The sequence below is a fragment of the Salvelinus sp. IW2-2015 genome, unplaced genomic scaffold (genome assembly GCF_002910315.2).
Source record: "Salvelinus sp. IW2-2015 unplaced genomic scaffold, ASM291031v2 Un_scaffold356, whole genome shotgun sequence".
NCBI lineage: Eukaryota > Metazoa > Chordata > Actinopteri > Salmoniformes > Salmonidae > Salvelinus > Salvelinus sp. IW2-2015.
Genome location: NW_019942547.1, coordinates 531690 through 542864, shown reverse-complemented (window position 1 = coordinate 542864; position 11175 = coordinate 531690). Strand labels below are relative to the sequence as shown.

Below are 11175 nucleotides of genomic sequence, written 5' to 3'. Positions count from 1 at the left end.
CTGGCGACGAATATGAAGCGAAGGCCAGCCAACGAGAGCATACAGGTCGCAGTGGTGGGTGGTATATGGGGCTTTGGTGACAAAATAGATGGCACTGTGATAGACTGCATCCAGTTTGCTGAGTAGAGTGTTGGAGGCTATTTTGTAAATGACATCGCCGAAGTCGAGGATCGGTAGGATAGTCAGTTTTACGAGGGTATGTTTGGCAGTGTGAGTGAAGGATGCTTTGTTGCGAAATAGGAAGCCGATTCTAGATTTAATTTTGGATTGGAGATGTTTAATATGAGTCTGGATGGAGAGTTTACAGTCTAGCCAGATACCTAGGTATTTGTAGTTGTCCACATATTCTAAGAGTAGTGATGCTAGTCGGGCGGGCAAGTGCGGGCAGCGATCGGTTGAAGAGCTTGAAGAGTTGTATGGCATTGAAGCTCGTTTGGAGGTTTGTTAACACAGTGTCCAAAGAAGGGCTAGAAGTATACAGAATGGTGTCGTCTGCGTAGAGGTGGATCAAGGAATCACCCGCAGCAAGAGCAACATCGTTGATATATACAGAGAAGAGAGTCGGCCCGAGAAATTAACCCTGTGGCACCCCCATAGAGACTGCCAGAGGTCCGGACAACAGGCCCTCTGATGTGACACACTGAAATCTGTCTGAGAAGTAGTTGGTGAACCAGGCGAGGCAGTCATTTGAGAAACCAAGGCTGTTGAGACTGACGATAAGAATACGGTGATTGACAGAGTCGAAAGCCTTGGCCAGGTCGATGAAGACGGCTGCACAGTACTGTCTTTTATCGATGGCGGTTATGATAGTTTAGTACCTTGAGCGTGGCTGAGGTGCACCCGTGACCAGTTCGGAAACCGGATTGCACAACGGAGAAGGTACTGTGGGATTTGAAATGGTCAGTGATCTGTTTGTTAACTTGGCTTTCAAAGACTTTAGAAAGACAGGGCAGGATGGATATAGGTCTATAGCAGTTTGGGTCTAGAGTGTCACCCCCTTTGAAGAGGGGGATGACCGCGACCGCTTTCCAATCTTTAGGAATCTCGGACGATCCGAAAGAGAGGTTGAACAGACTGGTAATAGGGGTTGCAACAATGGAGGCAGATAATTTTAGAAAGAGAGGGTCCAGATTGTCTAGCCCAGCTGATTTGTACGGGTCCAGGTTTTTCCGCTCTTTCAGAACGTCTGCTATCTGGATTTGGGTGAAGGAGAAGCTGGGGAGGCTTGGGCAAGTAGCTGCAGGGGTTAGGAGCTGTTGGCCGAGGTTGGAGTAGCCAGGAGGAAAGCATGGCCAGCCGTAGAGAAATGCTTATTGAAATTCTCGACTATCCCTTGGATTATAATAAATACCAGAGCTCAAACCATCTGCCTCCTGTGTCTGCATCTGGGTCTCGCCTTGTGTCGTTATAGGGGTATGTTATCTAAACCTCCATGGTCTGACATTGTAATAACATTCTTGAGGTGATTTGAAAAACATTGTAACATACTATTTGTTTTCTTCAGGCGTGGAAGAAGAGAACTCTGGACTTTACAGAAAGGTAAGGCTGATCTTAACATGCTTAAGGTTTTATGTAAATGCTGCTTCTTAAACTAAACCGAGTGTGAATTCAGCTTGGGTTGAAGTTTCCCCTAGGTACAGATCTAGGATCAACTTCCCCTCCCCCAATAATAATCTTAACCATTAGCGGGGAAAACGCAAAACCCAAGATCAGCATATAGGGACAATTTCACCCTATTCTGTGAATTCAGTGTCATAAAACATTCAGAATGTGGCAGCAGATAGAAATGTAATCAATAGAGCTGACGCAATCAATCCCTATTCTACACGACATGCAATCATATCAATCAGACTTGTTCTACACAATGCATTTCTAACTGAGCATTATGTAGCATTACACTCTCCTGACTGCCCRTGCTCTTGGTCTTAACAGTAATGTGATATTGTTTTGCAGCCGTCTTGTGGTGATATGGGGGAGATCCTAGCTTGCCCTGTGAACTTGGCTCCTGTGTGTGGCACTGATGGCAACACCTACCCCAACGAGTGTGCACTCTGTGTCCAGAGAACAGTACAGACCTGGGTTAAATGATTGTTTGAAATCATTTCAGATACTTAAACTGAGCTAGACTAGTTCCAAAACCCTGCCCATCAGGCATTCCAGACAAGTTGAAACACACAAAAAGTATTTGAATGATGTCCCTGGTACACAGCTGCTCCTTTCTCACAGCCCTGTCCAACATTGTCACTATAAGGCTGAGAGAGTCAGTTTACAGAAACAACACTCAACACCTCCAGGTAAACACTGAAGTACAAGGAACTGAATTCAATCAAACCAGTATTTCAGGAAAATCCACATTCTGTAGGCTCCTACAATGCAATGTTGTGCCCACTAAAGTGCTTCTGGAACCACGTTTCCATCCACAGTTTATGTGAGTAAAGTCAAACCATATTTAAAAAAAAATCATGACAGCTGTGATGGAAACAGGTAGTTTAGGTAACATTTTAKAAATGCAGACAGATAGGCCTAATTTGTTGGACATGGTGGGATCTTTTTGTGTCGGTATAATGAATTATGCGAGAAATGGTGGTGGAAATGTCTTCAAGTGTAAATATTGACATAATAACCATAATATCAAAGTAAACTTGAAGTCACGCAATGATATGGTGTGTGGTACTCCCACTACAACTCTGGAAAGTATGCAGATKTTTAGGCTACAGATTAAATAAATTATGATGAACATCACAGGATGGTGAAAGTGCAAGATGACCTTGATGCTCCTTTCCAATAACTATCGAGGGTCTTATTTTGGTGACATGATGATCAATGCTTGACTGCTGTTTGACAAATAAAAWTATTCTTGCTCTTATCCATAATAATCTCATCATATAGACTAGCCTACYCATACAGCWGTCACGCCCTGACCATAGAGAGCCTTTTATTCTCTATGTTGGTTAGGTCGGGGTGTGACTAGGGTGGGTTATCTAGGTGATTATATATCTATGTTGGCCTGGTATGGTTCCCAATCAGAGGCAGCTGTTTATCGTTGTCTCTGATTTTGGATCATATTTAGGCAGCCATTTCCCCATTGTGCTTTGTYGGATCTTGTCTATGTATAGTTGCCTGYGAGAACTACATGAGYKTAACGTTTCGTGCTTTACTGTTTTCTTTGAGTTTCACTACCTAATAAAGAGGATGGAACCATACCACGCTGCATCTTGGTCCACTCATTATAATGATCGTGACAACAGCCTACCCGCACYATATCTGCAAGCTGTTGTCTAGGCACAKTTGCTATTTAATGCAATAGTTTTTGTGACAAAACTATCGGWAGAGTTGAAAATGCGATGTAAACACATTGAACTTTAGATTTTTATTCAGGACAAGAAAACTTAAACGAAAAGGTGCATTTTGTGTGCACTACGTCATCACGTACTGAATTTGATCTGAAACAAGTCTGTTTGGTGGAAACACACCACTGGTGGGAAAACGTGCTTATTTTCTTTATGCAGATTTTAGAATATTTAGAACCTGTCGCCAATTGGCTGGAAACCTAGATAATGACACACAGATACTACAGATGTAGGATCTTAATTTGAGCTAGTTTGCAACAGCAGGRRAAAWAATCCTGCAGCAACAGCAAATGTGAATTATTATGTGGATTATAATTAATGGACATTTTTGAAGGGGTTGGCACATTTTTGAAAACTTTAGAAGCCTTTTAAAACTCAAAGTTTTGCATTTCCTGGAAAATTCTCAGCAACAAAATATTGATCAAATTAAGATCCTAAATCTGTCCCCCCCCCATTCCTTTCTCTACAGGGAGACCAGAATGGACCTCTTGGTCATGAAGGAGGAGAGCTGCTAGGGGGGTCTGACATCRYCAAACAAATGACATCATCATGACCAGATATTAAATTAACTGGCAAATGTATTTATTTTGAAATGTTGAACATTTTCTAATTGTTTGTTGGAGTTTCCCATGGCTCACACAGTAGCCACACTATAATAGCCCATTAACAACAACAAAAATCKAAATTAAAGTTCCRATTTTCACAGAGAAAATAACTTAAAGGAGGAAAGGCAACACATTCGATCAACAACAATATCAAAAAGCATCTCTGAAACCTTGACATTCCATAGCCCTTGCTTGATGTACACTAGTGTAGAGCAAAAATACAGTATTTGTAAACCAAAAGTAAAGCTGCCTTCAAATGCTCCTTGAAAAGGTGAAAGATCAGAGCTGAAACGTCACAACTCGTAAACTTGGGTATCAAAATCATCTCAGACTTTCCCATTTGTAATTGGAACTTGGAGAGGGGTTATTTCAGAGTTGGAACCTTGTATTTCTGAATTACGGCGAAAGCAGTTGAAGACAGCACTATACAAAGCTCTGCCAATTGGGCAGCTTGAGAGGGACAAACGTGCCAATTGGTAGGTGGACATCATGACACCTCCTCAAAGATTCATACTAAGTCAGTCAGTAGATGTTACGTTTTGTACAGTGTTGCATTATAACTGCTGCAGCCTCTGCAATAGGTTATTGGTTAATGCAATAGATAGATTGTGCGCTGCCCTCTTTACTCAGCACCTCTCGTACTGTATGCACAGGTGACAACAGACATTTACATACACTTTTGACACAGGCCTCCCCTTGACGTCACTTACTTGACTAATTTCTTTCAGCTCCTAGTGGAGCAAAGGGCCTCAACGGTGCATCTCCAGTTAACTCTGTTCTGGGCAGTTTTCTTGACCTCATTCCAGGTGGTTCCTGCCTTCATCACAGGGCCGGATTTACGAACGGGCACGCAGGGCATGTGCCCCGGGGACCCCAACCCCCAGGGGGCCCACTGGAGGTCGGCGGCCCCCCAGACACCATATTAACATGTCATAAGCCATGGACAAATATGTAGAATTGCCGGAAAATAGCTTTAAATCTGAAACATTTTCTCTCAGCATCATAGCAAAACGTTAAATCTGAAACATTTTCTCTCAGTATCATGGCAAAATGTGTAGAATAGCATGATCAAACTGCACATTCAAATCAAATCAAAGTTTATTTGTCACGTGCTTAGTTACAGGCTCTAACCAATAGTGCAAAATAGGTATTAGGTGAACAATAGGTAAGTAAAGAAATAAAAACAACAGTAAAAAGACAGTGAAAAACAGTAGCGAGGCTATAAAAGTAGTGAGGCTACATACAGACACCGATTAGTCAGGTCTGTTCAGAGAACAGTCTATGACTGGGGTGGCTGGGGTCTTTGACAATTTTTAGGGCCTTTCTCTGACACCGACTGGTGTAGAGGTCCTGGATGGCAGGCATCTTAGCCCCAGTGATGTACTGGGCCGTACGCACTACCCTCTGTAGTGCCTTGCGGTCGGAGGCCGAGCAATTGCCGTACCAGGCAGTGATGCAGCCAGTCAGGATGCTCTCGATGTTGCAGCTATAGAACCTTTTGAGGATCTCAGGACCCATGCCAAATCTTTTTAGTTTCCTGAGGGGGAATAGGCTTTGTCGTGCCCTCTTCACGACTGTCTTGGTGTGTTTGGACCATGATAGTTTGTTGGTGATGTGGACACCGAGGAACTTGAAGCTCTCAACCTGCTCCACTACAGCCCCGTCGATGAGAATGGGGGCGTACTCTGTCCTCCCTTTCCTGTAGTCCACAATCATCTCCTGTTCTCTGTGTAAATAGTGTTTAATTTCAGGAAATTCGCTGTTTTGCCCCGGGGCCCAAAATCCGGCCCTGCTAGTTCATCTCTTCCTCATTCATCCTTTGTCCATGTCTTCTTTATCTTTGGGTGGCATCCCCACATCTACTGTAATCTTTGTGAACAGGTCATGCTTTTCAACTGCGACAACTTCGTACTCGAGAGAGTTGAGGCCATCGGTATCCATCGTCTTTAACATATGAGCTATTCTCTTGAACCTGCAGGGCAAAATAATCAACTGTCATCAAAATTTGGAGTATAGTTGGGGGACGGGTGGTAGTTCAAAACTTGAGGGAGAACTTGGTGAATGCGGTTGTTCTAAAGCTTTATACCTCTGAGGATTGTCGTTGTTATTTTTGTCTCTTTCGTGATGGATCATCCGGCATTTTCCGACTACGCCGTCCAGACGAGAGATGGACATTCCTCTGTTATTCACCCTATGGAAATAAGACCAGTGAAAGGAATTTGATGAAATTGATTTTAAAGGGGGGGGGGGGAATCACCCTTTTTTTTTTACAAAATGCATCCTCTCCAGCACCACCGCAATGTCAACATAATGAGACAGCGGCAGGTTTCTATGTTTTGTAGTTGAAAAGATAAGTGTTAGGTGAAAKATGTGTTTCCGATGACATCATCCGGAGATACTGATGACATCATCCAGTGTGCATCATGTGATTTTATGAGCAGGCAAAAGTTAGTAAGATCAAGAGTTACGATGTGGTACATGTTTATGAGGTTAAACATTTTCTGASCTGTTGAAAATGTAATCATCTTCACCACCCCAGCCCCAGTAGCTGCTCGGAAAGCCGTTGATTTTCACGATGCAGCTCTTTACTCATCGATGGGACACCGCCAAAGTACTGATTATAGGGTAAACTATGGATGAGACGAAGACAATCAAAATCTATATGCTCAATCAGATATACAGATATGCTAGATATACTAGCCAAGTGGTTGAGGCGTTGGACTTGATGGGCTCTCCCTTGGTGGTCCACTGCAGCTCAGTGAGTAGATCATGGAGCTTGCAATGTCAGAATAGTGGGTTGGATTCCCGGGGCCAACAAAATCTATGCATGCATGACAAAGTCACTTTGGATAAAAGTGTTTGCTAAATGTCCAATATTAAGATATATTATAGTTTCCTGTTCTGTCGTGCTGTGCCTCCAAAGGTATGACTTGAAGAAGTGTTAGGGATGTATTCAATCCGTAGCGCTAAAGTTCTGCGTTGTAGCCAGAATTACATTTAAAAGCAATGTTCCTGTGTTAGTGGAGACCGCATTCTTACTGTAAACCAATCAAATGTATTTATAAAGCCCTTTTAAATTCAGGAGATGTCACAAAGTGCTATACAGAAACCCAGCCTAAAACCCCAAACAGCAAGCAATGCAGATGTAGAAGCACGGTGGCTAGGAAAAGCKCTCTAAAATAGCAGGAACCTAGAGAGGAACCAGGCTCTTCGTCATTTAAGGGCCATATTTCTGGAAACACATTAGGCCTAATTCTGGTCTTAATAGCATGCTGAATGGATTATCTTCATTGTAATAGCTATTTAGTGCAGGACTAGGCTTAATMTGTTTCCTGGAAACAGGCCCTAAGTGTTTCATTCAAGTGCTTAAATGTAAGTGTTAAATTTAAGTTTTACATTTCCAAATGTGTGTTGTACTGTGCTTGATTGATAACATAGAGGTAGTGGAGCCAGAATTTGAGGTGCTCTTCACGATGGCGGAAGGGGATGTTGAGAGCAACCTTCTGGAGGGCGACGCAGCGTAGAGAACTCAACCCTTAGAGGCCCAACTGCAGGTCAGGAGAAAAGTGACGTTAAACTTTTGCCACAACCTGGGGTCCTGAGCACTCTGGAGTAGGTTTCCATCAAGGATCTATCTGTACTTTGCTCCATTCATCTTTCCCTCAATCCTGACTAGTCTCCCAGTCCYTGTCGCTGAAATACATCCCCATAGCAGGATGCTGCCACCACCATGCTTCACCGTAGGGATGGTGCCAGGTTTCCTCCAGACGTGGCGCTTGGCATTCAGCCCAAAGAGTTCAATCTTGGTTTCATCAGACCAGAGAATCTTGTTTCTCAAGGTCTGAGAGTCCTTTAGGTGCCTTTTGGCAAACTCCAAGCGGGCTGTCATGTGTCTTTTACTGAGGAGTGAATTCCGTCTGGCACTCTACCTAAAGGCCTGATTGGTGGAGTGCTGCAGAGATGTTTGTCCTTCTGGAAGGTTTTCCATCTCCACATTGGAACTCTGGAGCTTTGTCAGAATTACCAATCGGGATCTTGGTCACCTCCCTGACTAAGGTCCTTCTCCCCGATTTCTCAGTTTGGCCGGGCTGGGAGCTCTAGGAAGAGTCTTGGTGGTTCCAAACTTTCTTCCATTTAAGAATGATAGAGGCTATGTGTTTCTTGGGGACCTTCAATGCTGCAGACGTTTTTTGGTACCCTTCACCAGATGTGGCTCGATCAATCCTGTCTCGGAGCTCTACGGACAATACCTTCGACCTCATGTCTTGGTTTTTTTCTCTGACATGCACTGTCAACTGTGGGACCTTTATATAGACAGGTGTGTGCATTTCCAAATCATGTCCAATCAATTGAATTTACAACAGGTGGAACTCCAATCAAGTCGTAGAAACATGTCAAGAATGATCAATGGAAACAGGATGCACCTCAGCTCAATTTTGCACTCTCATGTCTGAATACTTATGTAAATAAGGTATTTCAGTTTTTATTTTTAATACTTTTGCAAAAATGTTTTAAAAAAACTTTTCGCTTTGTCATTAGGGGTATGTAACTGACAATTAACCTGTAAGTCTATGTCGTTGTTTTTTGTTTGAATTGTTTACGTGTTCGCTATGCGGGGGAAATGATAAGACAAGCGAACTACGTGGCTTAATAACTGTTGTAACGGGGATCATTATCGTAGCAACACACCTTTGGAGTGAAGGCAATCCCGCGCTGTTTTAGCTACGTTTTCATGTCTTCGGGTGTAGTTCGTAAAGGTTGAAGTGTGTATGTTAGGATGGTAACGTTATAATAATTAAGGATGAAGCGTGAATTCATGCCAGGAATAATAAGTGTGAAGTTTTGATTTCCTCCCTTCTGTAATAAGCAGCCAATGAGGTATTTTTCCTTTGTTCATGTGTTTAATCTGATAACGTTACTGCTATAGCKCCGGCTAAACTGTTTATGTATGTAAGCGCTTCAGAGTTATACTAAGCTTATAAGTCACTCGTACGACAAGAAGGTTGTAAGAGTGTGCTTAACTGTATTTTCATTTACTTTATAGTTCTCACAGAAGGTGATAATTCTGACTAAAACTACAGAATAAAGCCGACAGTTAAAATCAATGAACGGTTGTGCTCGTGGTTACTGGAGGGAGCTACAGGGTATTGTATGTAGATTGATGAGGATTTTTTTTTTTTCATACATTTTAGGTATAAGGCTGTAACGTAACAAAATGTGGGAAAATGAAAGTGTGAATACTTTCCGTATGCGCGGTACATCTTGTTCCTGCCCTCTCAAGGGACGCCACATAACACACAGCACCCCTTCTACGGGCATATGGGGAGGGTTCTTAAAATGTAGCATCCAATCAAAATCTTGTCAGCGGACCATTCAAACCGTTTTTACAATACAAAATTCTCCAGACCTCCAAGGGAGGCGTGACAACAAAGTGATTTTGGAGGTATGGTAACGTGAAATGTACACATGGGTAACCTGAGAATCATGATGTTACATCATTCATACCTGTTAGTCATACCAAATTCACTATGTATGTATTTAATGTACGTCTACTATGTGAGTTAAGAAATATAACGCTATATGAAAGCTATGATCAAATAATTTMATCAACAATAGCCTTTTAGCTTACAATGCCATACATGTGCCATGAAATAACATCATTAAAAACATCTTTAGCTTATTGTCAAATGTCTTCAGTCTTCAGTGACCTGATTTTGAAAAACATAATCATAGTAGTGTCAGAATATCCATATATTTGCATATTTATAAGTTATACAGCACATTACTTACTATTTTCTTTCATTATTTGTTCTTTCCCGAAGTCTGACTGCAAGCGCATAACTCTATAATAGACTCCTGATTTTTTAAATCCATCTTCACTTTGGTTATCCTTCAAACTGGACAGCAAAGCATTCATACTCGATTCAGTAACATTTAAGTACCAGAAATACACTGAGAAATATAAGAGACCTAAAAGCAAAAGYCTGCAGAATAGTTTTTTCACCATCTCACCGGTGTGTGCTGTGAATCACAGGCTACAACACAAAAGTTTACTGGTAACAAGCTTCCCCACCACACTCATTGATACGCTCGACCTGCCAGGCCAGTTTTTCTGCCAACATTTGACGTCAGACTACAAAACAACAATTGACCAACCTTGTGTCTTTTGTGAGGCACTTTAACGTCACATAAAAACCAACCTGTTAACAAGCCTCTGAACAAACYTGACAGTATCGGTATCTTGCCTTCTTAGTTTCTAGCGGCACCAGCCACCACTGGGCTATGGTTGAGAGAAACTATTATTTTCCTGTATTTGATTTACTGTGGATATTGAATAAACATGATTGTATGTGCCRGAAGACGCAGACAGATGCATTCCCTTTACGGGAAGGAAACAGGTGTAACGGCAGCCTTCCTTCTCTTCAAGAGAAGAGGAGGTGTAGCAGGGATCGGACCAACACGCAGCGTAGCCAGTGCTCAACATGTTTAATTAAATGATAAACAGAGAACACTTAACAATACAAAATAACAAAAAGTGGCAAACCGATACAGTCCTAGCTGGTGCAGAGAAAACACAGAGACAGGAAACAACCACCCACAAACCCCAACACAAAACAAGCCACCTATATATGATTCCCAATCAGAGACAACACAAAACATCTGCCTCTGATTGAGAACCATATTAGGCCAAACATAGAAACAGACAAACTAGACACACAACATAGAATGCCCACCCAGCTCACGTCCTGACCAACACTAAAACAAGCAAAACACACAAGAACTATGGTCAGAACGTGACAACAGGTGTTAACCAGAAGTAACATTTAATTCAGTTATTGTCACGTGTTAGTCTATAATTATCTGTTGTAACTACAGTGCCTTTAGAAAGTATTCACACCCCTTGAATTCTTCAAAAAAAAATTGTGTTACAGCCTGAATTTAAAATGGATTAATTTGAGATTTTGTGTCACTGGCCTACTAACAATACCCCATAATGTCAAAGTGAAATTATGTTATTAGACATTTTTACAAATTAATTAAAAATGAAAAGCTGAAATGCCTTGAGTCAATAAGTATTCAAACCATTTGATAATGGCAAGCCTAAATAAGTTCAGGAGTAAAACTGTGCTTAACAAGTCACATAATACGTTGCATGGACTTACTCTCTGTGTAACAATAGTGTTTAACATGATTTTTAAATTACTTTGTCACGCCTGCTC

The 11175-nt window shown here is 41.9% G+C and overlaps 1 long non-coding RNA gene across 1 annotated transcript; it reads right to left on the bottom strand.

Moving 5' to 3' along the window:
• Nucleotides 1-5035: 5035 nt before the first annotated feature.
• LOC112068291 (uncharacterized) lies at nucleotides 5036-9991 on the bottom strand. Its single transcript, XR_002893552.2, has 3 exons — nucleotides 9746-9991; nucleotides 6042-6146; nucleotides 5036-5927 (listed from the first exon to the last, which is right to left on the bottom strand). It is a non-coding gene; the product is annotated as an uncharacterized lncRNA (long non-coding RNA).
• Between the last annotated feature and the right edge of the window lie 1184 nt (nucleotides 9992-11175).